The following is a 27,994-nucleotide window of genomic DNA, read 5'->3' as shown; positions in this document are numbered from 1 at the left end:
ATAGACATTCCAAATTACTAATATTTTATCTTATCTAAATCATCAGTCAAAACTGTAAACACAAAGTTTTCCTGTATGCAATAAACGCTACAGAAACTCGTCATATTTACACACAAAATGTCAGATAGTAAAACTAGCTCCGCTTTCACTTACTTAACCTCTATAAGTGTCACTGTGACTTCTGAGACATCAATATGGATGTCACTATGACTGAAGAGAAGCTGTTATTGGTGTGGATATCGTAAAAAATGGTATTATTACAGTAGCTTATAGTAAACACACACTTCAACGAAACTATATCGAAATAAAAAATCGTTAGATATATCCTTTACAGAATAAGGTACACCAGTAATATTGTGTTAACTGGCTTGGTGTAGCTTGAATTTTGCTCAGAGTTACAGAGAGTTATCTTCGCTAGCCATCCCTAATTTAACAGTGAAAGACCTCCAACTCTTCAGCTAGTCTTTTAGTCACGAATAGTGGGATTGACAGTCACTTTATAAGGCTTCAATGGCTGAAAAGGCAAGCATATTTGTTGGGACAGGAATTCGAACCCGCCACCCTCAAACTGGGAGTCAAGCGACTACTTATCTGGCAATACAGGACTAATATCGTGTTAATGAAGGTATACCAATAATTGAAAGTTGTTGAAAATGATGTATGTTGCCTTGTTTCTCAATTCAACTAAGTTTAAGGACTATCTCCATCTTGAAAAGTCCTTCATCTGAATACATCTTCATAATCCACGTACATGAATATTTTTCATGACCATCACATACTTTCCCAAATGTGACAAAGTCTTAGTGACATCAAACTACATACTTGCTACTGTACCACTGGAACCTTATATTCAAGATGTTGATTTGGTTATTCAAAATTATTTTAATACATGGTTTTGAACCCTGAGTATACTACTAAAATGTATAAAATGTGATCGTATTTAATCATCATATATGAACAATTTCAATATTTCAGTAAATGTAGAAATGTTTTCTTGATCAGTTTCTGAATGAATCAGGTAGAATCGAACATGTTATGGAGAATTAAAAACTTGTTTATTAGAATCTTTTAAATAGGCTCGGCATGGCCAGGCGTGTTAAGGCACTCGACTCCTATTCTGAGGGTCGCGGGTTCGCATCCCCGTCGCGCCAAATATGCTCGCCCTCCCAGCCGTGGGGGCGTTATAATGTGACGGTCAATCCCACTATTCGTTGATAAAAGAGTAGCCTAAGAGTTGGCGGTGGGTGGTGATGACTAGCTGCCTTCCCTCTAGTCTTACACTGCTAAATTAGGGACGGCTAGCACAGATAGCCCTCGAGTAGCTTTGTGTGAAATTCTAAAACAAACAAGCCTATCTAATAATAGTAGAACTATACAAAGATACGATAAAATGTAAATTAGTTAGTATTTTCAGTATATACTTATATTTAAATTAACAAATGTAAAGGCATTCCTCATGTTGGTCAAGAAACAGTGTAATGAAAATATATCAGAAAAACTGTCTGTTCACTGTTTAAAGAGTTCAGACTTTAGTTGTTGTTTTTTATAATATTTTTATACATCATACCTACAGTTTCGATAAAATCTTATTGGAAAAACATATACATGATTTCAATTATTCGTATAAATAAATAATCTGAACATATGGATATAATATCTTTGAATCTCTTCTGAATAAAATGTTTAAACAATATCCTAACAATAATTGATGTTTTGGACTACATGGAATCAAATATTACTGTACATCATTTAAATGTATCATTATATCTGTGATCTGCCTTTACAGGTTAAACATGCAGATAAGTTATGATGGCAAATATATTGCATAAAGAAAGCCAAATAATTCTACTTTTGAACTTACAAACAGAAAGACCAGTAGATAAGTTTATCTACAATTATTTATATATACACTAGATTACACACACAAAATTTGAATACAATTTTGGTAATGTCGATTTTCAGCTTTTCTTTCCATATGTAGTGTCTATATTTTTTAAAACAAAAAGCTATCGTACGTTGATTGTGATTTTATTAACACTCAATATTCTCATACACCGTAAATATATTTCCGATAGATAACACTTCTCATATGATGGCTTTACCGTTCAGTTTTTGCCAGCCACTAGTTCCACCTACCCAAGGTTTCAACACGAATGTAACTACTTCTACTGTCGCAGCTGCCCCCAAGAAAAGAAGTACCAGAAGTGTGAGTCGAGGTATCAGTGTAAGAAATTATTACGATATCTTACCTAAACCTTGACACGTGGGACCAGAGAAGTAAAAATTGTATAGAACAAGTCACAGCAGGAAATAGGTTGGAACACGAATCATTCCAAAGAAACCAGCATCTCTATGAAGTACTTGTGGCATGAGATGGAAACATAAAGTGCAAGGAGACAAACAAAGATGGTTCAGGAAAAGACAGGGTAATTGTGTGCTGGATAGTTGAACTGAACTAAATGGGTCAGCTCTCCAAATATTCAACATTTATACCACAGTTTGTGAATCTAGATAGTGCAACTAAGAATAACTATAAAAATTTATCTCATCATCAAGAATTAAGAATAACTATAGTTCTCATGGAGAAGTTCAGTAAGACTTTGAGGATCACACATATGGTCCTGGAAATGTAGTTGGTCTAAAAAAAAGAAACCAGTATGTATGCAAATGAGGAAAAACAAGTAATGCATCAGGATTAGATTTATACAAACGGAACTGAGAAAGAGAGAAAAGAGCTGGAATGGAACATACATGAGAAATTATGCCTGCATAATGAGAGGATGATCGAATACTGTCCTCAATGGGAAGGAAAGTTCACAAAGCCTGAGAAGTAGATGGACATAAACAAATAAGCTGACCTCCTGCTAAATTTCCTATTGAAATCGAAGGGATGAAAGAAGGTAAAATCTGTGTGAATGAAGTTGCAGGCTACATAATAGTGTTCACTTACATATGAAAAGTGGCTGTCACGTCATCAACACGTAACTTTCCTTTCCTCGCCACTGTTGAAATTTCACTTAAGTAAAGACATTCTTTTCTCACAAATGATAAAGAAATAGTAATATGAACTTGTAAAAATATGAGTCGAAAAACAAAGCAAATCTCTGTTATTAGTAATTAGTAAATTTACAAAACAATTTTTTTACGTTTCATGAGCGCAAAACTATAGAGAGAACTGGAAAATAGGAAGCTGGTATCTTCTCAAATTGTTGGAAGACATGCATAAAAAGAAATCTCATGAGTTAAGATGGCAACTGCCTAAAGAGCAAATCTCTAAGGCAAAAGAACAGTGAAGACATCTTAACTGTGTTAAAAGATTTGTCTTGTTTCAGAAGGAGCTGTAGCAGCCAAAGAACATATTAGTCGGCTGCAAAAGCTCCTTTCATACCATCTCCTGCAGGTTGGTTCTTTCGAGATCTGGTCTGGAAAGGAAGTGTACCAGTTTAAATGTATTGTGTTGGCTAGGATGCCCCCACTCAATCATGGGAAAGAAGGTGGACCACCTTAGATGTAATGTTTCAGATAGGATGTTTCCCACTCTATCATGGGAAAAAGATGGGCCTATTTAGATGTATTGCGTTCACTAGGATGCTCCCCACCCTATTATGGGAAACAAGGTGGACCCGTTTAGATGTATTGGGTTGGCAAGGATGCTCCCCACCCTATCCTGGGATGGAAGGTGGTCTAATTTATATGTATTGTGTTTGCTAAGATGTCCCTCCCCCACCATGAGGAAGAAGGTGGACCAACCAGCGTATCTACAGTTGAGAATGTCATTTTTACACCAAACGTAGTGACATAAAATAAACATTTTTTTCAAGTATAACATCAAATAAATTAAATGATATTATGTGTGTGTTATTTCTGTAGTAAAGCCATATCGAGCTATCTGTTGTGTTCACTGAGAATATCTTAAACCCTGATTTTAATGTTGTAACTCTGTACAATAAGTGCTGTACCATATAGGGATTTAATCATATTAAAATATATAAAACATGGTACTTGTTATATGATGGTAACCAAATGCTAGGAATAAATGTGTTCAAATTATTTGTACGTAACTAGAATCTAAAGTTGGTAAACGTCTCAGATAGAATCCCAAACAGAATTTTTCAAACAATCGGTTTTAAAGTTCTCTTTATCTCTTTGTGTGTAGTGTTTTAACAAATGACTTTAATGTCCTTACACATAAAATTAATTGTTTATTAGACAAAATTCAATATGAATTTGAATGGCTGGTATATTTTGCTGTTATTTATCAAACTTTCTAAACCTATATTCCTTACCTAATTTCTTATCATAGAGAAACATTCATATCTTGTAAAGGGAAAAGTTTAAGTTAAACTAACAAGTTAAATTACTGATATTATTAATTATGTTTCTCTCAGACACAAACCTACTTATACCAACAACTACAAGAAGTTTGATTCAGCAAATACTTACTTAAAGTGTAAAATCTAACAGTCTAATTGGCAAACTATCTAGCATAGCAAGTACCTAAAGAACATGTATCATTCAGCATCAAACAGACAAGTAAACAACCTATTTGGCACATCAAATATCTACAGTATGTGCAAAATGTAACAGCATACTAGTTGGCACATTAAGTATCTATCAAAAACATATCCGATAGCACATAACACAGTGGGAAAACTATACTCCAAAGCAAGTATATTCTATATGTGTAAATATCCACAGCAAACAACCTGGTAAACAAACTGTTTTTCACAACAAAGGTTTATTGATAATGTAAATATGTAACAACAGACACCAAGCAGACAACCTACTTTTCATGACAAAGGTTCAATTATGTAAACATTTAACAGTTAAACAGCTCGGTAGACAACCTACTTTTAACAACAAAAGTTTGTCAATTATGCAAACAATAGTTAAACAGCTCAATAGATAACCTACTTTTCATAACAAAGGCCCATCAGTTATGTAAACATTTAACAGTTAAACAGCTCAGTTGACAACCTAATTTTCAAAACAAAAATCTGTCAATTATGTAAACATTTAACAGTTAAACAAAATTTTATGGATAAGTAAAATTTAACAATAGATAGCTTGACAGACACTCAATTTGGCATGGTGAAAAGCAGCAAGTATTTATTTGCCACTGTACAGAACAAAAACTGTTGATCTACTTTCTAGGTTCATATGGCTATTGCTTTGAGTTTGTTTTATTCACCATTTGTATCCAAGTGGGGTGATACTACCTGGTCTCAAAAGTAAAATAAGCCCAGAAGTAGTAACTGGCAATCAAACATTGTGAACCTTCAAGATTTAGTAGCTGAATGAAGAAAATTAAACTACTGGGGTTGACTGGGCATGAAAATGTTTATAAAAGGTTAGCTGTATTTGTTTACAAGAAATACACACACACATACATACAAAATATTTTGTACATACATACATGTTAATAATAGATTAGTTGTAATAATTGAAGATAATAGTAAGTTGTTGGCATGGCTTTTAATACACTGTTCAGAGACTTCATACTTTATAATTTTAATTGCAGTGTTAGTACAAGTTTATATAACTTATAAACTACACCATTAAGTAAAGTGATAAAGTTCTATGATGTTTAATTCAATTTTATAAAATATTAAATTATTCCTAGTGAATATCTGTAGATATAACCTGAAATCATATTTATCCTACCACTAACAACTGAGATTGTAGATGTAAAAGTCCCTACACAAGCAAAACTTCTTGTCACTTACAAATACATACCTTGGAACATGTGAACATTTCTAACAGAACTGTAGTTAAAGTTCAAACTCCATGTAACTTTCTTATATATTCTCACAATAAAACATCACAATCAACACTTATTTCTTTAAAATAATTTTAATTATAACTTATGGATTTAATGATAACACAGTTGATGAAAGAAAGTTTACACATTATAAATGAAAGTTCAACTCAAAATAAATTCGAACTCATTCCTCTTGTATTTCCTTCTTTCTAAATTGCAAGTTTTATAACTTCCTAAACATTGTATTTTTATATTAATATTTATACTAAAGATTGTTTAATTCATTAATCTTATTGATTTGTTGAAGATGAAATATGTGTAATTCAAAAACATTCATTACAGATGTTTACATATGTTGCCATGGCTCTACTATTCATTATCAGTTTTGTTACCATGTTTTGACAGCTGGAAAAAAGTATTTTTATGTAAGATGAAAATGAGTAAAAGTACAACACACATCACAGTGTTAAGTAATGATGAAAGCTTCCTAATTACTGAAGCAGGACGTTTCTAGTCCTGATTTCTCCAAACCCGTTGCCCTGGCTGTGGTTTCGCTAGATAGTAGATAGGGACAGTGGGAATCTCGTTAATCCATTCATTAATGGATTTAAATGGCAATTTCATTTAAATACAAAATTATTAGCCTAATATCAATAACCTTTCAAGTTGCTCTGGGGCCTATTAGGCCCCACTTTTCGTAGGAGTGTTAAACCAACAAATTCTAGTGTATACACTAAACACAAACTATCAGCTCATAATAACCCATCAACTTGAGTATGTCTTGTACTACAAGTATTGATGACACAAACAGTTAAACAAGCCTCAATAAAATATTGTGTAATAAGTAAACTTTTCTAATCTCGTCTTTGTTACTAAGTCACAGAAACTGAAATAAGTATCATGATATTTAGGTCACTCAGTAGACACATGGTATCTGAAGATGTAATGTCAACACCTTAGTGTTTGGAATTTCCTTTTTTAACCATTGTTTTAAAGAATAATATTTAAATGAACATGAGTCATTGATAAGTAAATGTCACAAACCTCATAATCTAGTTTAACTTATTATAATTGCAAGTTTCCAACTAAGTTAAACATCCAAAGTATAATAATACAATTACAACAATTTTTAATACACAAATCAGTGAGTCACATGCAACCACAGCTGATATAAATATTATAAAACTGGCATTTAATAAGTGAAACTGTTTTTCCTTTGTTCTGGAGGACCAGTATTTTGTAGAATAGAATCACATTTCAGTTGTAATACATTACACATGAATATATTATTATTATTTACAAATATATCTTAAAATTTTAGCTACTTCTCTTAGAACACTGAACAGTAAAGAAATATATAAAACAATTATCTCTCCTACTTACAAAATGTGTGCTCACTTCCCACAGTTTCCTAAGGCTTGTCAAATTTTACAAGTGGAGTATGTAAACAAATTTTTTTAATATTTGTAAGATGAAAATGTCCCTATCTATTAGGTTGAGGAATAATTCGTGAGCATTTTTAAATAATTTCATTCAAGCATTACCTGCAAGACTATACAATACTTCAATGCATGAACACATTACACCCAAAACATTTATTATGATACTTTATTTCATGTAATACCTAGGTATATAGTATGCATTGTTTTAAACGAAATTGCAAGAAATTAAATGCGAAAAGCAGATGGTGTCAAAAATGCTTAATTTTGTCCACTTGACATTCCATTTAATGAGCTGAAAATGAAAGCAAAAAATAAAGACATATGAAAATCAAACACACCATCTATTAGAGCAAAAAATTATCTATCAAATGACATGAAATATTTTGTGAAAGCATTTCATTTATGAATATATTTTGTTAACTTGAAAAAACGCTCACAAATTATTCCTCAACCCAATACTATCTAGCAAAACCACAGCCAAGGGAACGGGCTTGGAGAAATCAGGACTAGAAACGTGGACTCAAATATTATAAGTTACTATATCAATACCACTGTAATTAATTGTTCTTACTAATTAAACTGTATTTGTATCTTCAAAAAATATTTTTCAAACACTATTTATCTTACCTTTCACTGAATGTCTACAACAAAAAAATAGGTTTACTCATAAAGACACTTTTCAAAAACCAAAAAATCACGCAGGAGAAATTCTGAGCTTTCAGTTGGTTATAAACACATCATAGATAGAAGTAAGTAAATGTAAATGAGCATTTTCAAAGACAGAATAGATGAACAGAACCATCTTGTTTGATTTTCCTGTACAGCTAATGTACTTATAGATACTTACTAACTCTAACATAAAAACTTTTCTCAATTATTATTACCCTCAAAATGCTCAAATGTTTCACTCACCACTAGTCTTAATACTCCCATCTACCCCTACATGTTTAATGTGAATCAGCTGTACTGTAGTATGTAAACAATCATATAAATACCCTCTACCAACAAGAGTGTGACATACTCTTGTCAGGCAACTACCTCTCATTGGAGACTAGGTACCAATAACAAAAAACACTAAGTGGGAATGAAGAGTGGGAAGTGTAAAGAGAGGTAACTATGTATCAGAAACACATTTACTGCACAAGAAAATCATAACTTCCAACATGATACCTTATCTCCACTGACATAAAGCTTGAATCCCACACTGATCTGATGTAACACTGCTAAGATCAGCTCTTTTCAGAATGCATCCAAAGAGAGCCCATGAACTGTAAAAATATCTATGTTCCAGGAGAATGATATGAAACTTGGACTTGACCTTGGACAACTGACCAGATAATTTTCAAGCATCCAGGTCAACTCCACCAAATTGACCTGTAAAAAGGTGTAAATCTGGTCTGAGAGGTGGAAGAGGTACTCTGTTGTCTGCTTAGCCATCAAGTTCTGTTTGAAGAAGGAAGAAAAGGGAAATAGGAGAATCCAGAGGTTCTCTAGCAAGTTCCTATTAATTATGTTTAATTCATAAAGAAATATCATGTGGGCCAGATCTTGGGGAATAAGAGCTTTTAAAGACAAGTCCCCAAATATGATAGAAACTTTCAAGCAGGATTGTGCTTTTTAAACTGATGGTTCCACATACTGAAGATGAACTGGAAAAAGTTGAAGCAGGAGTTTAAGAAAACCTCAATATTAACCAAGCACTGAATTGGAGTCAAAGGAAACATATCTACTGTCAACAAACAGTCGAGTGTGCCAGAAGGCTACTGTCCATGATGGACCTAGAGAATGTGATTTGTCCTTGTAATAATGTAACTGTACTTCCTGGGAGTGGTGCACCTATCAAAAACTCTGACCACCCAACTGAGAAATGGAGGTGTACTCAGCAAATGCAAAACAAAATATCTTGTAATTGATACAGACTGAAGAAAAAAAAAGTGAAAAGCTATAGTAAATTCATACATGTCAAGAGGTGTATCTACTCAACAAATCCAAACAACATAGGAACTAAGGAAAACAAATGGGCTAACATAAACAACAAAAGAGAATGACCACCTTTCAAAAAACCCCTCAGGGTAACGATAGATAACATCAGACAAAAAGAAAATGTGAAGTAACACAGGTGGGTGATTAAAGATAAACAAAGATGGAAATACTCTGCATATGAAATATCTATGTTTGAAACCAAACTTGGATTAAAATACCCAACTGTGGAGAATCTACAAAATTTGAATCTCAATGACAGACCAAAGTATGTGCATGTAAGATTTCATGCATGGGAGAGGACACAGTATGAAGGAAAAGGATGGGTGTCACATAAAAAAAAAGTACAAAACGTTACAAGCCTGTCATGCCTTCACCTTCTAATCCAACATTCCTAGATTAAGGAAGAAAGACTGATAGTCTGGAGAACCACCACACTGCTGAATGACTTTATTTCACTGTAACTGAGTACCAGATGTTCCCCTGTCACCTGTGAATACAAAAAAAAGTGGTACCAATACTAGTACCAGTTAAAGAAGTCATAACAATAAACTGCAAGTTCATAACTGAATATGAAATGAGTATATAATTCAAGATGAAAAATCTTGGTAATCAAAAAATTTTCAAGAAATAAATTCAACTCTCACATAACTGCTTTTATACTTTGAAAGTTGGAAGTTAAATACCAAACACTAAGTTCAAAACTATGAACAAAGTTAAACAAAATTTAAAACCTGAAAGCATGGCAAGAAATAAATCTAAACACTTGAGTAACAAATTAATAAGAAGTTAGACTATAATTCAGGGAGCACAACCTGCATAAGTGGGTGTCACATTCCTGTCAGTTGAAGGTTTTTGTATGATTATTTACATGATACAGCACAGTTCAACCATGTTAAACACATGGATATACGTGAGAATATGGAAAATAGTGGAAAGCAAAACTTTTGAGCATATAAAGATCAGTAATAATAAAGAAAAGTTTTTATGTGAGTAGAAGTATTGTACTGAAAGTTCTCATCACCTTCACACTTCTCTATTTCTTAATATTAGAAAAATGATTTAATGAACAAATGCATAGTAAACATGTTGTACATGTGAGGAATAAGTATTTCACCTTGTAACTAATTATTTATAAACAAATAGAACATGAACTTTAATTAAACACTGACACAGTAAATTTTCAAGGCTTGTTTTTTTTTTTATCAGGCATTAACAATTTGTCTAGACTTTGATATTTTGTTTTTCATTAGTTAATATTGTTTGAGAAACCTGCAGCTTTTATAACATTGTTACATAATCAATTTTTCATAGTTTTGAAGTTAGATTGCTTATTAAATTATTTTTTATTTTGTTGATGTTCAAGATGAACAAAAATACAAGTGTAATGTCAGTATAAGTGGAAGTATTAATAATTGAAAACATGAAGTGTAGAGTTTATCATTTTTTTGTAAATATAAATTTTAAATGTGTATCATTAACTGTTATTTTCATATAAATCATCTTAATATTAACAGAAATAAGGACAAAGCATTTCAAACCACTTACCACAACTCAAATGAGCTACTAGTAAAGTTTTTTGTTATTGAAGTCACTAGTAGTGTAGTTATAGGTAAATTAAACCATGAAAATAATATAAATTTATCATCAGTGCTAGTAAAGATATAGTTGTAACCTTACAACATCTTGAATCTGTCTCCGTCCTGAGTAACAATTTCTTAGAGTTTGGATCTATAACTTTTAACAAAATTTGAAATATTCATATCTTTATAAATGTTTAATGTAATAACTCCAGTAACATGTTTCAAGGGTAAATAACAAATGTAAAACATTACAAAATAATATTATATTCTCACAACAGATACAAATACCTGCAATATATAATTAAATAAGACAACTGTCAACTAGTTTTCATTAATAAATACACTAGATTCTTACTGGGTCTCCTTTAATATTGAAATCAATGTATTTTAAATATTCAGGATGATGTAACAGTTATCATAATAGCTCTAAATGAGTAAAAAATATCCTGTGTAAAAAAAGAAAGTTTCATTGAACTTTATAAGAAATACAAGAAAAACTGTCACAACTACTTTATATAAAGGCAGAAATCTTAAATCATGATACCTCCTTCTATTCATTTATCACCTTCAATATTTCTCTGTAAGACAATAAAAATATCAAATGTACCTCAAACCTCATAATGTAGTTTAACTTATTATAACTGCCATTTTCCAACTAAGTTAAACATTCAAAGTATAATAATACAAAGGGTTGAGTGTGTTACATTACAACAATTTTTAATATACAAATCAGTGAGCCACGTGCAGCCACAGCTGATATAAAATAGTATAAAACTGGCCTTTAATAAGGGCAACTGTCTTTCATTTGTTCTAGAGGACCAGTGTTTTGTAGTATACAATTATATTTCAGTTGTAATACATTTCACATGTATATATATTATTATCACTATTTACAAATAAATCTTTAAATTTCATAACAGTGAATAAAGAAATATAGAAAACAATGATCTTCTCTACTTACAAAATTTGCACTCACTTGTCACAATCCAATAAGTCTTTTCAGTTGTGCAAATGTAATATATAAAACATAATTTTTTTTTCATGTCTACAACAGAAAAATGGGTTTACTCATCAAGACACTTTCCAAAAGCTGAAAAATTATGTAAGAGAAATTCTGAACTTTTGATTGGTTATAGGAACTTCATACAGAGATGGGCAGAACCGACTTGTTTGATTTTCTAAATATATCTCAGACAATACATAAAATAGGAGGTTCTTATTTTATATTCTAGCTTGCCAATATTGGAAATTGAATTTCTATTTCTTAAAATAGTGCAGACTTTGTCTTTAGACATCACAAAGAAATAAGCATCCATTATATCACATGACACAAAAAAAAGTATTTAGAAAACTGTTTTATATTAGCATTTAATATTTGTAGACTTAAGCAATATAATATTTTCAGTGTTTATGATAGTATCAGCTAGAGGCATGTTTAGTTTATTTTGAAAACTGATTTTAAATACAACAAATAACTGTCGACAAGAAGATTTTCAAATTTATTTTATACAAATATCTTTAGTAGTATGTATCAATGTAAAGTTAAATTACAATAATGTTACTTATAAATATAAATACTGTACCTAAGACAGTTCTAGAATACATTACTTTTTACTTTCAAATATGCTTGCACAAAGGTGCACACACAGTCAAACTTACAAGTCATATCCACAAAAAAAGTTATTTTTCTTGAGACTTTATGAACTGTTGTGAAAGAATAACTGTGAATGTGGAATTGGTCACAAGATTTTCTAAGTTTAAGGGGTGTTACATATTTTATGATAAATGTTTATAACTGTGGTATACTTAACTGATGATTCTAAATATACAGAACAGTAATTTAAATAACAAACACAAAGCTATATAAAATGATACAAACCCTATAATCCAAGTACTTTCAAAAGGTGGACCTTCCTTCTTCAGTAGCAAACTGGGAATCAAAATTAGTATTTTATATCAAAACTTCTTAAGCCTGTGTTTTTCTGACTCAAAATTCTATAATAATGGTTTTAATTGTTGTTAAGTATTTTGCTAAATTTGTTACAGTTTATCCACATTACTCTTAAAACCACATTAATATGTAGAATTGTAAGTATCTGATAATTCTCTTTAATAAATGGTGTGCACATCATCCAAACAAAGCATTAACACTCCTTATTCAACAATCAGATTACCATACAAGTTAATAGAACTGTGAGGATCTGTTGTTTCTCTATGGTGACATCTGAACAAATAATTATCACACCTAAATTCATTAAACAAACAATAATACCAGTACAAAGTATAAGAATTTATTGCTTCTCCTTGATTAATTATATGCTATCATCTCAACAATGAATTAACACAGCTCAATCTAAGAATCATCCTTTTATGAAAGTTGGTTGTTTGGTTTGGGGTTTTATGGCACAAAGCAGCTAGGCTATCTGCACCAAACATCCAGTAAAAAGTTAAAATTAAAGTAAAATTATTAAAATTCATAAAAGGAAATTAAGGCAAAAACAAAACAAAGTTTAATTTTTGAATTAAAAACATGAATAACATAAAATCCAATTTCTACATCTAGTCTAATACAGTAAGAGAAAAACTACAGTAATACCAGTTGCAAAGGACTTTTTGTAACATAATTGTAATTATTATAACTCACCAGGATGACTAAAGGGTAAGTTCAAAAATCAGCGTTAGTCACCTGAAGTTGGCCTTTCCAGTCCTGGTTTCGAGTTATTTTATGTTATGGCCATTTTTAAAAAGTAAAGTAATACAAGTTTTAAAAGACTTGTAGAAAAATTTTAATTATTAAAACTTGGCAGGATAATTAAAGCATAGTTCAAACAGCAACATTAGTCACCTGAAGTTGGCCTTTCCAGTCCTGGTTTCGAGTTATTTGACATTATGGCCATTTTTCAATTTCAAATAAAACTAGATGTACTTTGACTCTTAAAAGGGAATCACACTAAAAAAGATCTAATGTATAAATTAAAAAACTTAAATAGCATTAAAAAGATTAATGGCTTTTTAAAAACTAAAAACATTTCTAAGGTGGACAGTGTCACCATCACCAATAACACTAATGTTATGAATAAACCTTGGGAAAAAACATGTTTAAAATGGTACTGTAGTTGAGAGTTATAATGACAGCAAGACAGTAAAATGTTACACAGACAACGCATTGGTGCATTAGTCTCAGATAAAAGAAAATGATGCTCCAAGGTATCAACTACTTCTTGGCCATCAGAGAGCAAGAGCAAGAGAGAGACAGAATTATATTGCCCACTGACCTTTTAAATCTTGTCCCATATAACTTTGGAACTGGTGATAGAAGAGATACTGGTTGTGAACTCAATCTAAGTCCTTCTGGCTTTGACGTCGTACCCGAGCATGGGGCTGCTGTGATTCAGTGCAAGAGTGTGGGATACCTAAAAAGTATCCCAAGCCCATTTTTGAGCCTTGCCTGCCATGTGGCAGGCAGGATTCTACCAGGAATGAGGATATCGTGGAAAATGTGTCAAGTTTTAGGAATACACTGAGCAGCTGCCTGCATAATATAGTCAGTTACTGCAGCCACACAGTCATCTACTGGTGGCTTACAGACAATGGCAGTTTGCATGATACAGCTTCCACTGGGGTACATAGGTCGAGTGGAATCGACCACAGCCAGTCTCTCTAAAATTTATAGGAAAATGATCACTGCCTTGTGAGTTATTGTCAACCTTCCATGAGAAATGAGAGAATAGTGAAGGAAAGCAAACTGAGAGAACAACAGCAGTAAAGGACTGACTAGATGCATGAAAATAAGTACAAGAGCTGCTACTGAAAACAGAAAGGTTGTGATCAGAGAGCATACACTCTAAGGAGCGACCCCTCTAATCAATATCAGCATTTCCCCAGAGGGGATAATATCCATTTAAGTCCCCAAAATTAAAATGGGAGACAGCAACTATTCAATGAAAACACCAAGGGCTGATTGATCATAGGTCTCTCCAGGAGACAAGTAGAGAGAAAAAACAGTGATGGTATGACTCAAGGAAACACAGATGGCTACAGCCTCCAAGAGTGTGTCGAGTGGCAAAGACAGGGTGGGCACATGCTGATAGCCAACAGTGCCACCCCTCCATGTTCTCTTCCATCACAGAGTCTATCATTTCTGTATAAACGAAAACTGCCAAAAGGTGACTGTATTGGCAGGTTTCAGAAATGTTTCTAATAAGGAAAGACATACAGGATGGTGGGAAGCAATCAGTGCTTTGATGTCATCCACATTAGAATGTAAACCTCAACAGCTCCATTGTATCAAGGTGGCCATTTTTATGTGTAGGTGAATTGGGTGGAAAGCCCTCCTGTTTATGACCACATCTTTGTTCTCTATTGTCTTTATTTGAGGGAGTTCTGTTGACCAACATGGATCCTACCCTGGATCAAATGGGCAGGTTGTTGTTGTTGGAAGAGGTTTCCAGTGACTGAGGACATAAACAAATGATCATTTTGCATCTTGGGGTGGGAGAAGAAGATGTATCCGAGGAAATGCTCATAACCAGAATCAAAGGAAGTGAATCTTGGGATTTGCTGGAATGCATTTTAGGGATAGAGATGGTTGTTGATGTTGATTCATCAACCTTTTCAACCATGGAGATCAAAAGACTTTTTATTTAGTTTGAGAATGATTCTTTTGGAGGCACAGAGAAATCTTTCTGCACTCCCACTGTAGTAGTGGAAGGAAGTGCAGCAGCATACATTTGAGATGAAGTGGTGGACAGCAACTTTCAAGCCTCAGGGTAAGTGATGTTTTGAATCATTTTCAAATGCTACACCTCTTTTTCTTCCAACCATTTAGGGCAAGAACGAAAGTAGGATGGGTGAAAACCATTGCAATTGAGGGTCAATTTCACAGTCATAGGCATCATGGTCCTTGCCACAGCAAAGAGCACACGTCAAGGAACCACAACAAGATATCTTCAAGTGACTGAACCTCTGATACTGGAAAGATCTGAGAGTGTCTAGAATATATGGCTGTATCTTGCAATTAAGATAACTTGCCTTGATGGTGGCAGGTATGCAGTGATGTAAATGTTAAAATTAGAACATTGGTTGGCATCATAATTCCATCTCTGCAAGCAGAGATACGTCTTACTGCAGAAACTCCTTGGGTAAAGAAACCAGCAAGAATCTCTGACTCAGGATGTTCTTCAAATACCTCTCAACAATAACTCCTTGTGACAAATCCAAAGTAGCATAAGGCATAATCTCAATAGGTATATCCCCAATTGTCTTTGAATGCAAGAATAGTTCACTGTGTTGAGATGTGGAAATTTCCACCAATATGTCACCAGAGCAAAGCTTTTTGACTAACTCTTGAGAGCCAGCAAGTCCCTCTAGTCCCTTCTGAATGAAAAAGGGAGACATCTGCCCTAAAGGTTTGTCTGAAAGAGAATGTAGTACAAGAAAATGAAGTACAGGTGTTACAGATGTTGAAAATTGCTGTTCAGAATCTTCAAGTCATGGTTGTTTACCTTTGTGTGTGTTTTCTTATAGCAAACCCACATCAGGCTATCTGCTGAGCCCAATGAGGGGAATTTAACCCCTGATTTTAGCATTGTAAATCCGTAGGCTTACCACTGTACTAGCAGGGGACATGTTGTTTACCTGGGGACTGTTTTTTCACTGTTTAAGTTTTGATTTGGAGGATCCATAATAAAAAAAGAATATTTCGGTGCCTACTGACCTCACTCACCATGGAGCCCTATGAGGGGATGCACTACAATGTCAAACAAGGACAATGCATCAATGCCAAGGTTTCTTGAGCACTATACCCAAACAACAGCATAAAATACAATGTCCACAACACCTGTTGAGAACATTCAGCACTGGTACTTGGTTCACCCAAGCCCAAGTGGACCAGTTGATTGACCCAAGGTGGGCCACCCCAAGGCTGCCTGTCTAGAGGAATTCAAGGCCAAAATGGTGTGTTAGATTTGAACCCCTCAACCACCAGGATCCTCTTCTCCCCTTCGTGGGTCGTCACACACAGAAAACATGTGGGTGGATATTTAGATCCCAGAGGAGGTAAACTGAAAGAACAGAATCTTCCCTGGAATGTCCCCTCACCACATTCACACTGAGGGGCCTTTTATGAAAGAAAATTTCAAAGGAGTTTACTATGGCAGCTTCATGACACTTAGTAAGATGCATGTACAAATGATAATTAAGATACTGAACCAACCTAACCTAACATGTGAACATGAGTAGAGAGTACGACTGTAAAATATTTGTCACTGAGGTGATCTCAGTGATTTATAATAACCTCATGTTCTAGTTTCACTGTAATTACCTGTAGTATCTATTTTCTTTTAACTTTTCCAGTACACAAAACTATGTAATCATGGATGGCTAAAATAAGTAATAAGTGTGCTGAACTGATAAATCTAAAATCACGGACTAAAATGTATTATTGAATGAATTTAATAAAGTTTTTTTTTTTATCATTTTATGATGTATCCAGTAAATTTTACACAAAGATTCTGATAACAGGCATATCAAACTGTAACAATGGAATAAAACCTACTCACTTGGAATCCCCTAATAATAGTTTTCACAAATATATAGTGTTAGTTAAACTTAAAATATTAAACTGACTTTGGCAGTCTTGTTCTCAGATTTTACTCATCATTCATATCACATTACAATTAGTAGTTAGTATAAATATCCACTGACAATTCTGTTCACAAAAAGTTATCATTTGACAACCTTACAGATACAACTATAGCATAGAGATGTTGTGATGTTTCAGTACTAGTTTAAATAATTGTTAATGTTACATAATAAATTACTTTTCATTTTCTAATGTTAATAAAGACTATACACACACATGAGCTCATTGTATAACTATAAAGCTTACCTAACAATAAAAATTATGAGTAATACGAAAGAAACTAAAGAATGACCAAAAAGTACCATATAAATATACAAACATTTACAAGAACATGTTTAAAACTACAGAAATTAACATTATCAGAAGTTAACATATATTGCAAAGTTGGGTATAGAATTCAAAAGTAGTTATTAAACATCTATACCAGCAACAAATTATAGCAATGTGACCTCAATGTGTACTTGTTTTTCTTACCATTCTGGGGAACTTTCTAGCATTTAAGCAAGCAATAATGGATATATATATTCCTGAATGATCTAATATTATAAAGAAGTATATTTTGGCTGCACAGTTTATACACTTATCAGTACAGTACCAAGAAAGTTATCAAACTCCCTGTATGCTTCCTAGATGATATCACTTTGTGTAACGTGGAGACCTACAGTACTAACTACCCATTCAGAAACACTCCAGACATTTTTTATGTTATCCTTCACCTTCATGCCAGTGATAGAGCATATTGTAACCAGAGAGGCACAGCTAATGACCTTCTAATTCCACATTTGTTGCTAGTTTATGATACACTTTGATAATGTTTAAATATCTTCATTATGTGAAATATGCTATTTTAATACAAAAGTCCAAAACTAAACTTTACGATTAAGAAAATAATACAATGGGATAACAAATGGGTTGATATGGATTTACAATAGTTAGCTTTTGTCTGATATACTATAGTCCCACTATTTACAAGGAAAGCAGTAAAATAAATACAAAAAACACCTAATTTATTTATATACATTTTCATTTTATTTGGAAAAAAATCAAAGGCCAACATATGTGTGTCAAATTATTACTTGTACTCTAGTTTTAGACTAGGAAACATGTGGATCCATCATTTACCTTTAGAAAAGTGGTCTGTAGAGCCAATGTAGTTTATCTAGCAATACTTCCCTAGGACAACTCAAAGTAAGCAAAAATATTGTTCCAAAGTTACACATTTATAAAGATAACAACTATAATAACAAAATTTAATAACTAGCAATGTTTTCTAAATGTCTAATCATGTATTATATATATAAATATATATATAAATAAGCATACAAACATATACACACATATACAGATATATATATATACATATACACACATTCTTACATGTTGGAATATAATTAAACAGTGAAACAAAAGTTTCACTGAATAAAACAACTACATTAAATATTTCCCCAAATTTAGTTTTTAACTGATTTCTTTTATTATCACTTTTTGTGTCTGTTGAACATTACACTTGTATAAAATCTTTCTTAAAGATTTAACTTAAAATGAAACTCACTAAGTAGTTAGTACAATACCTCCATATGCCTGGAACAAGACAGGATCTCCTTTAATATTGAAATCAATGTATTTTAAGTATTCAGAATGATGTGATAATTGTCATAATAGCTGTAAATGAGTGAAAAATATCCTGTGAAAAATAAGAAAGCTTAATCGAAATTTATCAGAAATACAAGAAAAACTGTCACAACTACTTTACATAAAGGCAGAAATCTTAAATCATGATACAACCAATCCTTCTATTCATTTATCACCTTCAATATTTCTCTGTAGAACATTAGAAATTTCAGATGTATTCTGTTTCTGATTTGAAAGAAGTAGATATGCTACAATCAATTCTATTAACATTCAAAGTTCTTTGGTGGTTATTGCAAACTAACAAAAGAACTGAGATACACAAAATAAAAGTAGATACTGAAAGTAATATTTCCTTATTTTTTAAATAATTCTTTATGAGAATAAGAACTTAAAACTTGTATATTGTTATTTCATTTATTAACTATGTTTTAACATCACATTTTTTGTGTCCCTTGATAATACCATAAATGATTTAAATTTTGAACACATAACACTGTAAAGGGTTGTGAAATGTACAAGTTGACCTACATGATACAAAAGTAGATATTTTAACACAACACGATAATATTAAAGGGATAAGTTTTATTTTGATTGCATTTTACGTCAATTAAACATCAAGATATAGCCTAAATTTTAACTTCAATCTATATCACATGATTAATACTCTTGAATTAAGTTTTTACACTGAATTTAGATTTGCTTGGTGTACATAATACAAACGGAGAGACTATAGCTAGGTTGTTCCATGAAAGTTATTATTTAAAATGACTATTTTTAGTTTAATGTGTGTATTTGTAACACTCCTCTCAATACTTAAAATAATAATAATATTTTTACAACAATTTTTAAGCCTATGTGTAAAGGTGGATTTCACATGTCATAAAGTTTTACAGAGTTACATTCAAAATTTAATTAAAAACATTATTATCCATTTATGTTAATAAATGTGGTGTCAAAACATTAGTTAATAAGATAAATTTTAATATTACAAAAGATTTAATTTCTCAATTTCAAAAGGAAGTATTGTATCACATGACACTGGTTTGCTCAAAATTGCTCATTTAAACATTCTCAAACCCTATCCGAGTTCCTTATATTTAATGAAAATTAAAAATTTCTGCTAAATATATTATTAAGACAACTTCACAGCTTCCAGTCATCTTGATATACAGAAATGTAAATCATAAAGTGAAACCCCTCTAACATATACTGTCTTTCACAAAAATAATGTTTGCTACAACATTATTAACAACATAAACAGAAAGTTTAAATTTACTGCATAATGTATAATGTTATCTCATTGTGGTGATAGCTTTTGAATTGTTCAGTCTACAAATATCACTGCATTCACCTGAAACATGGTTTGGACATTATTTTAAAGCACTTATAGTTTATTTCAAAGGACTGTTAAATTATAATAGTTATAGGACGTATCATTTGTGTATGTTGATATTTTGTGTTCTAAAGTTGAATGTTTGAAATTTAGTAAAGTGCTCACCACAATCATGCCAAAATTATGAGTAACTTTTTATCAACCTTCAAATGCCAAAAAAAAAATACATGGCCCATATGTAAGCACTAAATTCCTTTTTTTTTACATATGTTTTTCACTTATTGTTATAAAAATACATAAAATGTAAAAACTGGAGCATAGCAAGTTATGTAAGAAAACAAGAATTAAAGAGAAAACAAAATAAAAACATTTCTCACCAACATAAGAAAAAGAGCTGAACTTAAAACATGTGTGCCAACAGTTTATTTCAGTTCGAGCCATGTCTTTGCTAAGTGATTTCTCATTTTGTTCAGCAGGGTTAGTAGCCAAACAGTTCAAAGAACAATAAAATGATAATATTCAATGATAACAGGTGTTAACTATACAAGCCTGAGGCTGCTTAAGATAAATAATTATAATCTTCTATAACAATCTGTAGTCATTCAAGAAGAAAAAAAGGGTAACTTAATCTTATTTCACTTTTTGTGGTGGTTACAAGGTTGGTCAAAGAAACCAAGCTCATATAGTATTAGGGTTGAGAAAACACCAGATAAAATATAAGTTTAGACATAAATATATTTTATAATAATTTAGAAGGTTTCAGAAGTTATGTACTCAGTCTAATTAAAATGTGCATGAGGTTGACCAAATTCAAAGACAAATATTTAGTAGAAATACTTTGTTAAAAATTCTAAATTTCTTTTGTATACAATATGTTTACTAAAAGTGTACCTATTTCTGTAAAGATATGTTAAGTAAACTTAGAATTAAAAGTAGTTATATTAAATATTTAAATGTTCAAATACCTGTTTTAAGCATCAATGTTAGTTTACACATTACACCTTATTGATTGTAGGAAATTTATTGTTACATTAGATTACAGTTGTAACTATTACTAGAACCTGAACTGTTCTGTGGTGAAGAATATTCATAAGTTTATTCAGGATTTTAAAACATAAGAAACTTAACAAACCATTTTTAAAATAAACACATTAAATGCTTTTAACAATTCTTTAGATATCTCATAAAATTACAGTTCTGGGTGCTTGGTTGACTTGTTTCAACACCCAGTGAATAATTATACAAAATGTTAATGTTCAAAGACATCTATTTCTTCTTTTGAAATATGTAACTGATTCTTTTTGATGAACTTATTATTTATAATACTGTATGATGAAAATCACTATGTAACATAGCTATTTACTCGGTTGTTTTATATGCGTCTTTGTAACAGTTAACCATCAGTCAGTTTTCATGCATATAAAAATAGTTAGGCTAAGGACCCTATGTTAGATCACTATGTTAAAAGAATTAGTTCAGTTAAAAACATTATCTGATGTATCAAATATTATACAAAGAGATAGTATTTGTCCAACTCAATATATAAAATGTATTCATTATGTACATATAGTAATTTGTGTAACAGTTGTTTAAAAAACATTTTACAAAGATATTGAAGTCATGTTCATATACGTGAATGAACAATACAGTCACCAATTAAAATCAGTAAGGTTCACTAACTTCCAGTGATGATAGAAATACAGTTTTTGATATATATAAAAAATGTAACAAATAAGTTAGAATTAACACAAAAGACCAGTCTTGTGTGTTTGCAAGTGGCAAGTTACATACCTTCTTCCCTCTCAAAATTAACAAATTTTTGTCATATTGTTTCTTTCAGTGGCTGAATACAGTCCACATAAGAAAATCCTTTGATATCTCTTGTCATCTCCACGTGTCCTAAGCAAAGTAAATTAATAGTTGAAAATACATTAAATGCAAAATCAATGTTTTCAATAAACATCTCATGAAGGTTCTTACATTAAATATTACATTTTGCTACAAATAAATAATCTTTGTTAATCAATAACAAGAGGGCATCCTCAACAACCCTGGCACTTGAAATTTGTTCAGGCAGGATTAGAGTAAATTAGTCTAAGAAACCATTTTTTACCATTTCTGTTAGCTATATTTTTGTGCACCAGTAATATCAAGCATGGAACACATGTATACTCAGTTCAATTTTATTACTTATCATGCAGGATTAGAATAAATTAATCTACATGGCCTTGGACATGGTCAAATATATCAATTGAAAGGGTTTGTCCTTCTGAAACCAAAAGTGTATTTAGATCTCATATTGGTCAAGAGTTGCTGAAGATATGGGCTAAAATTTTGTACTTGATCAAACAAACAACAAACAAAAAGTCATTCTGTGAGCTGCTATGTTGTGGTGAAAAACACATTATAAAAAGACATATAAATCACTATTCATAATTAGCTATTAACATTAGAAAAACTGTACAATCAATAACATGGAACAATCACAAGGATCTACCAAGTATATAAAATTTAATAACAAATAGCCTGGTAGAAAAAACCTTTTTTAAACAGCAAATATCTACCAAATATATAAAATTGAACAGCAAAGAGCATGGTAGGTAAACTGTTTGATTAAGCAAACATACCTACCTAATGTGAAAATCTAACAGACCAAAATGATAAATTACACAGCATAGACAATACCTAAAGACCTAACATCCACAAGCAAACAGTCTAGTAAACAACCTATTTGGCACAGCAAATATCTGACATGTACATAAAATCTAACATCAAACAGGCTAACAGGCAAACTACTTGGCATGGCAAATATCTATATTGTGTTTGGCTTGAAATTCCACATACATACAACCTAATAATAGGTTAGTTGTAATAACTGAGAAGAAATAGTAAGTTGTTGACATGGCTTTTAACACAGTTCAGACTTCACACTTCACAATTTTAAGTGCAATGTTAGTACAACTTTATATGACTTACAATCTACATCATCAAATAAAGTGATAAAGTTCTATGATGTTTAATTCAATCTTATAAAATACTAAATTATTTCTAGCAAATATCTGTAGATATAACCTGAAATCATATTTATCCTACCACTAACAACTGAGATGGTACCTGTAAAACTCCCTACATAGACAAGACTTCCCATCACATATCAATACATACCTTAGAACATTTCTAACAAAACTGTAGTTAAAATTCAAACCCCACCTAACTTTCCAATATATTCTCACAATGGAACATTTTCATCACCACCCATTTCCTTGAAAGATTTTTAATTATAACTTATGGATGTAATGATAACAAACTGTTGATAAAAGAAAGTTTACACATTATAAATGAAAGTTCAACTCTCAATATAAATCCAAACTTATTCCTCTTGCATTTCCTTCTTTCTATAGTGAAAGATTTATGACACTGTTTATTGTATGTTTATATTCATATTTATAACACTGTTTATTGTATGTTTATATTCATATTTATAACACAGTTTATTGTATGTTTATATTCATATTTATACTAAAGATTGTTTAATTCATTAATCTTATTGATTTGTTGAAGATGAAATATGTGTAATTCAAAACATTCATTACAAATGTTTACATATGTTGCCATGGCTCTACTATTCATTGTCAGTTTTGTTTCCATGTTTTAAAAAATCAAGTTCTGATTGCTGGAGAAAGTATTTTTACACAAGATCAAAATGAGCAAAAATTCAACACACATCACAGTGTTAAGTCACAATGAAAGCTTCCTAATTATTAAAACCAACAAGTTCCACTGTACATACTAAACACATATTATCAGCTCATAATAACCCCTAATCTTGAGTATGTCTTGTACTCCAGGTATTGATGACATAAACAGTCAAACAAGCCTTAATAAAATATTGTGTGTAATAAGTAAACTTTTATAATCTAGTCTTTACTGCTGAGTCACAGAAACTGAAATAAATATCATGATATCTAGGTCAGTCAGTAGACATGTAGTATCTGAAGATGTGATTTCAAACAGTAGTAAACAATATTTAAATCAACATAAGCCAATGAAGTTTATAAAAAAATTTAAAATTCAATGTGACAAACCTCATAATGTAGTTTAACTTATTATAATTGTAAGTTTTCAAATAATTTAAACGTCCAAAGTATAATAATGCAAAGTGTTGAGCGTTTTAACTGATTATAATTATACATTTACAACTAAGTTAAATATCCAAAGCATACTAATACAAAGTGTTGAGTAGTTTACATTACAACAATTTTAATACACAAATCAGTGAGTCACATGTAATCACAGTTGATATGAAATAGTATAAAACGGACCATTAATATGTGCAACTGTCTTTCCTTTGTTCTAGAGAACCAGTTTTGTAGAATATAATCACATTTGAGTTCTAATACATCACATATGTATATATATTATTACTATTTACAAATAAATCTTTAAATTTCAATTTCAGTTACTTGTCTTAAAACATAGAACAATAAATAAATAAATATAGAAAACAATGATATTCTCTATTTACATAAGTTGTACTTACATGTCACAATCTGCTAAGCCTTTTGAGTTGTGCAAGTGTAATATGTAAACCAAAATAATTATTTCTTCTCTGCAACAGAAAAATGGGTTTACTCATCAAGACACTTTCAAAAAATTGAAAAATCATGTAAGGAAAATTCTGAGTTTTCATTGGTTATAAAAATTTCATACAGTGAAGTAAGTATATGTAAACAAACATTTCCAAAGACAGAAGAGACAGACAGGACCAACTAATATGATTTTCTAAATATATCTAGGAAAATAAATAATAGGAAGTTCTTGTTTTATATTCTAGCATGTGAATATTGGTAATTTGAATTTCTATTTCTTAAGGAACTAACTGATTTTGCCTTTGAACATCACAAACATAAAATTTAAACCAAATAAGCATCCAGTATACTACATGACACACAAAAACCAATATTTAGAAGTCTGTTTTAATATTAACATATAAAATATAGATCTAAGTTTACAGTGCTCATGACAGTACCAGCCTGAGGCATGCTCAGTGTATTTTTAAAAACTGATTCCAAACACAACAAATAACTGTCTACAAGATTTTCACATGCATTTTATACAAATATCTTTAGTAGTATGTATCAATGTAAAGTTAAATTAAAATAATGTTACTTACAAATACAAATACTGTACCAAACACAGTTCTAGAATACATTACTTTTTACTTTGTGTGCGTGTACATTGGTGCAAACACATTACATTGTGAAGTCTGTAACTGTACAGACAGATTCAGTGTCAGATTTACAAGCCATATGCATAGAAAGTTATTTTTCTTGAGACTTCATGAACTATTGTGAAAGAATAGTTGTTATTGTGGAATATGTCATATGGATTTCTAAATTGAAGATGTTAAAAATTTTATGATAAATGTTTACAACTGTTACATACACTGCTGGTCAAAATCTTAAGGCCAATAAACATAAAAGAAAAAAATATGCATTTTGCGTTGTTAGACTCAACCACTTATTTGAGTAGAGCTTCAAAAGGTGAAAATAAGAAAAGGGAAAATAAAAATAAAAAACATTTTTATCATTAAATAGGGAAAATGTAAACACTATGAAATCAGCCTAAATACTAGATGATCAAAAGTTTAAGACCATATCAAAAAGAAGTTCTAAACAGGGTCGGAAATGCCAAACAAGAGGTCTCAGTAGTGAGTTGCAAGGGCGTCATTGCGAATAACTTTTAAACATTCGCTTTGGCAAGGCTGATATAAGCGTTTGCAGAAGGCTGGCTAGAATTTTATTCCAAGTGGTGAAGATGGCTTTACGAAGATCATGCACTGTTTGGAATTGACGTCCATTTCTATAGACTTCCCTAACTATCTACCCCCAAACATTTTCAATGGTGTTCAGTTCAGGCGAACACGCTGGAGGGTTCAAAAGAATCACATTATTCGCCATGAAAAAGTCCATTGTCCTGCGGGCATTGGGGATTGCAGCGTTGTTCTGCTGAAACATCCAGTCATTTCCACACAAGTGAGAGCCTTCAGTCAATAAGGATGCTCTCTCCAATAAAAATATAAAAGAGACAGTTAATTCCTTTATTCGACCAAATACTCAAATATTTGGTTACGACGGATGATTTTGACTAGCTGCTCTCACTCTGATCAAGTCTAAAATAGAAGTAAACCCTACACGAGTCTTACCTGGCCTTTGACTTGGCTATTTCACTATATGTAACAAGAGGTTCCTTTTTTTAATGTGGATTTCTTACATCACATTTTAAAATTTACTCAATCCCTTATTTATTTAAATTTCGATTGTAAATGAACTAAAATATTATTTGTTTGTGTATTTTCATCCGAACTGCTACATTAGTGCTATCTCTTGCAGTAAAATGATTCTATGTATGAGATTTTATTAATATGAATATATCTTAGTCTTGAAAAAGAATTCTTGTAATTTTAGATCAACGTTAAGCCGAAGTTCAATACCTCGTGATGCCATTTACTATAAACACTTATAATACTGTTGATTAACTATGACGCTGACATTTCTTTTTTGTGTGGTTTTTCGCTAGTTTGTAGCATAAAATTTTTCTCAGATTTGCATCCGCACGGTGATAAGTAATAACCTAGACGCACACCTTCAGTGTAGGTGCAACATCTCGGGTGTCTAGGTTCTTTTTCTGGGTGCTATGGCGGTTACCCAGATGCGCGCATACGTGGATAAGTAATAATACCCTTGAGGTTCATTTAGTACGTGTGTAAAATTTTAAGGTTCTGGGTTCTTTTCTCTGGTAGTTATGGGGTCACACACAAACCAAAAGTCTCGACCTTTTATTGTTTGTTGCTGCATGACGACGCTTTAAAATACATATTTTACACTTCGCGGATTAAACATCTGATTAATTAATTCATTAAAATCGATAAATATACAACATTCATACATATATTCAGTAAAACATAGTTAACGCAAGTATATTCATGTAGCAAATGTAAATATGAATGCTATGACAGGGTTTTTTACGCTCAGCATTTCGACGACAAATCTAATAGGACTTGAGAAGTCCTGAAACATAATTAGAGGCGTCCAGAAATTGTTGTTTGTTTTCACCCCAATTACGAAATGATCATTCACACGTGGTTTGGTAAAATGTTTATACTTGAGGCTAAAACTTTAAGTAAGTTAAATGCATTTAACAGGTGGAGTGTGACTATTATTAGTATGCGTTTAAATAACTAACAGGCATGACGTGTTATTGTGATGTCAGCTTTGCTTACGAACAGTCACAAGACACCCAGGAAATCTGAGTGCCACAAGCTGAAGGTAAGAAGCTTCACAGAGAGCAGGAGAGGTTGCGAAAAGGAGTAAGGTTATGACAAGGGTGGAAATTGTAATTTGAATGAATAGATGGACTATAAAGATAAAAGTTCCATAAAATCAGGATAAATTTATAGCATTTTGTTGCGAGTCTTGTAAATATTAAAAGCTTTACAAATACTTTAATTTAATAAATTTTGCAATCGTGTGAGTGAAACAGTGGTGGCGCCAGGGGGGCTTGAGCCCCCAACATGAGCCAAGCCCCCTCAGTCCCCCAATATTGTTACCTACATATATT

General features: G+C 31.7%; 1 long non-coding RNA gene across 1 annotated transcript; it reads right to left on the bottom strand.

The window, feature by feature from the left end:
• Window positions 1-1,643: 1,643 nt before the first annotated feature.
• Window positions 1,644-27,625, bottom strand: LOC143236328 (uncharacterized). The gene is made up of 4 exons (XR_013019534.1): window positions 27,620-27,625; window positions 26,580-26,623; window positions 24,915-24,983; window positions 1,644-22,273 (listed from the first exon to the last, which is right to left on the bottom strand). It is a non-coding gene; the product is annotated as an uncharacterized LOC143236328 (long non-coding RNA).
• Between the last annotated feature and the right edge of the window lie 369 nt (window positions 27,626-27,994).

This window comes from Tachypleus tridentatus, chromosome 13 (genome assembly GCF_004210375.1).
Source record: "Tachypleus tridentatus isolate NWPU-2018 chromosome 13, ASM421037v1, whole genome shotgun sequence".
Taxonomy (NCBI): domain Eukaryota; kingdom Metazoa; phylum Arthropoda; class Merostomata; order Xiphosura; family Limulidae; genus Tachypleus; species Tachypleus tridentatus.
The sequence above is the reverse complement of the archived record's forward strand: the minus strand, read 5'-3'. Positions and strand labels throughout refer to the sequence as shown.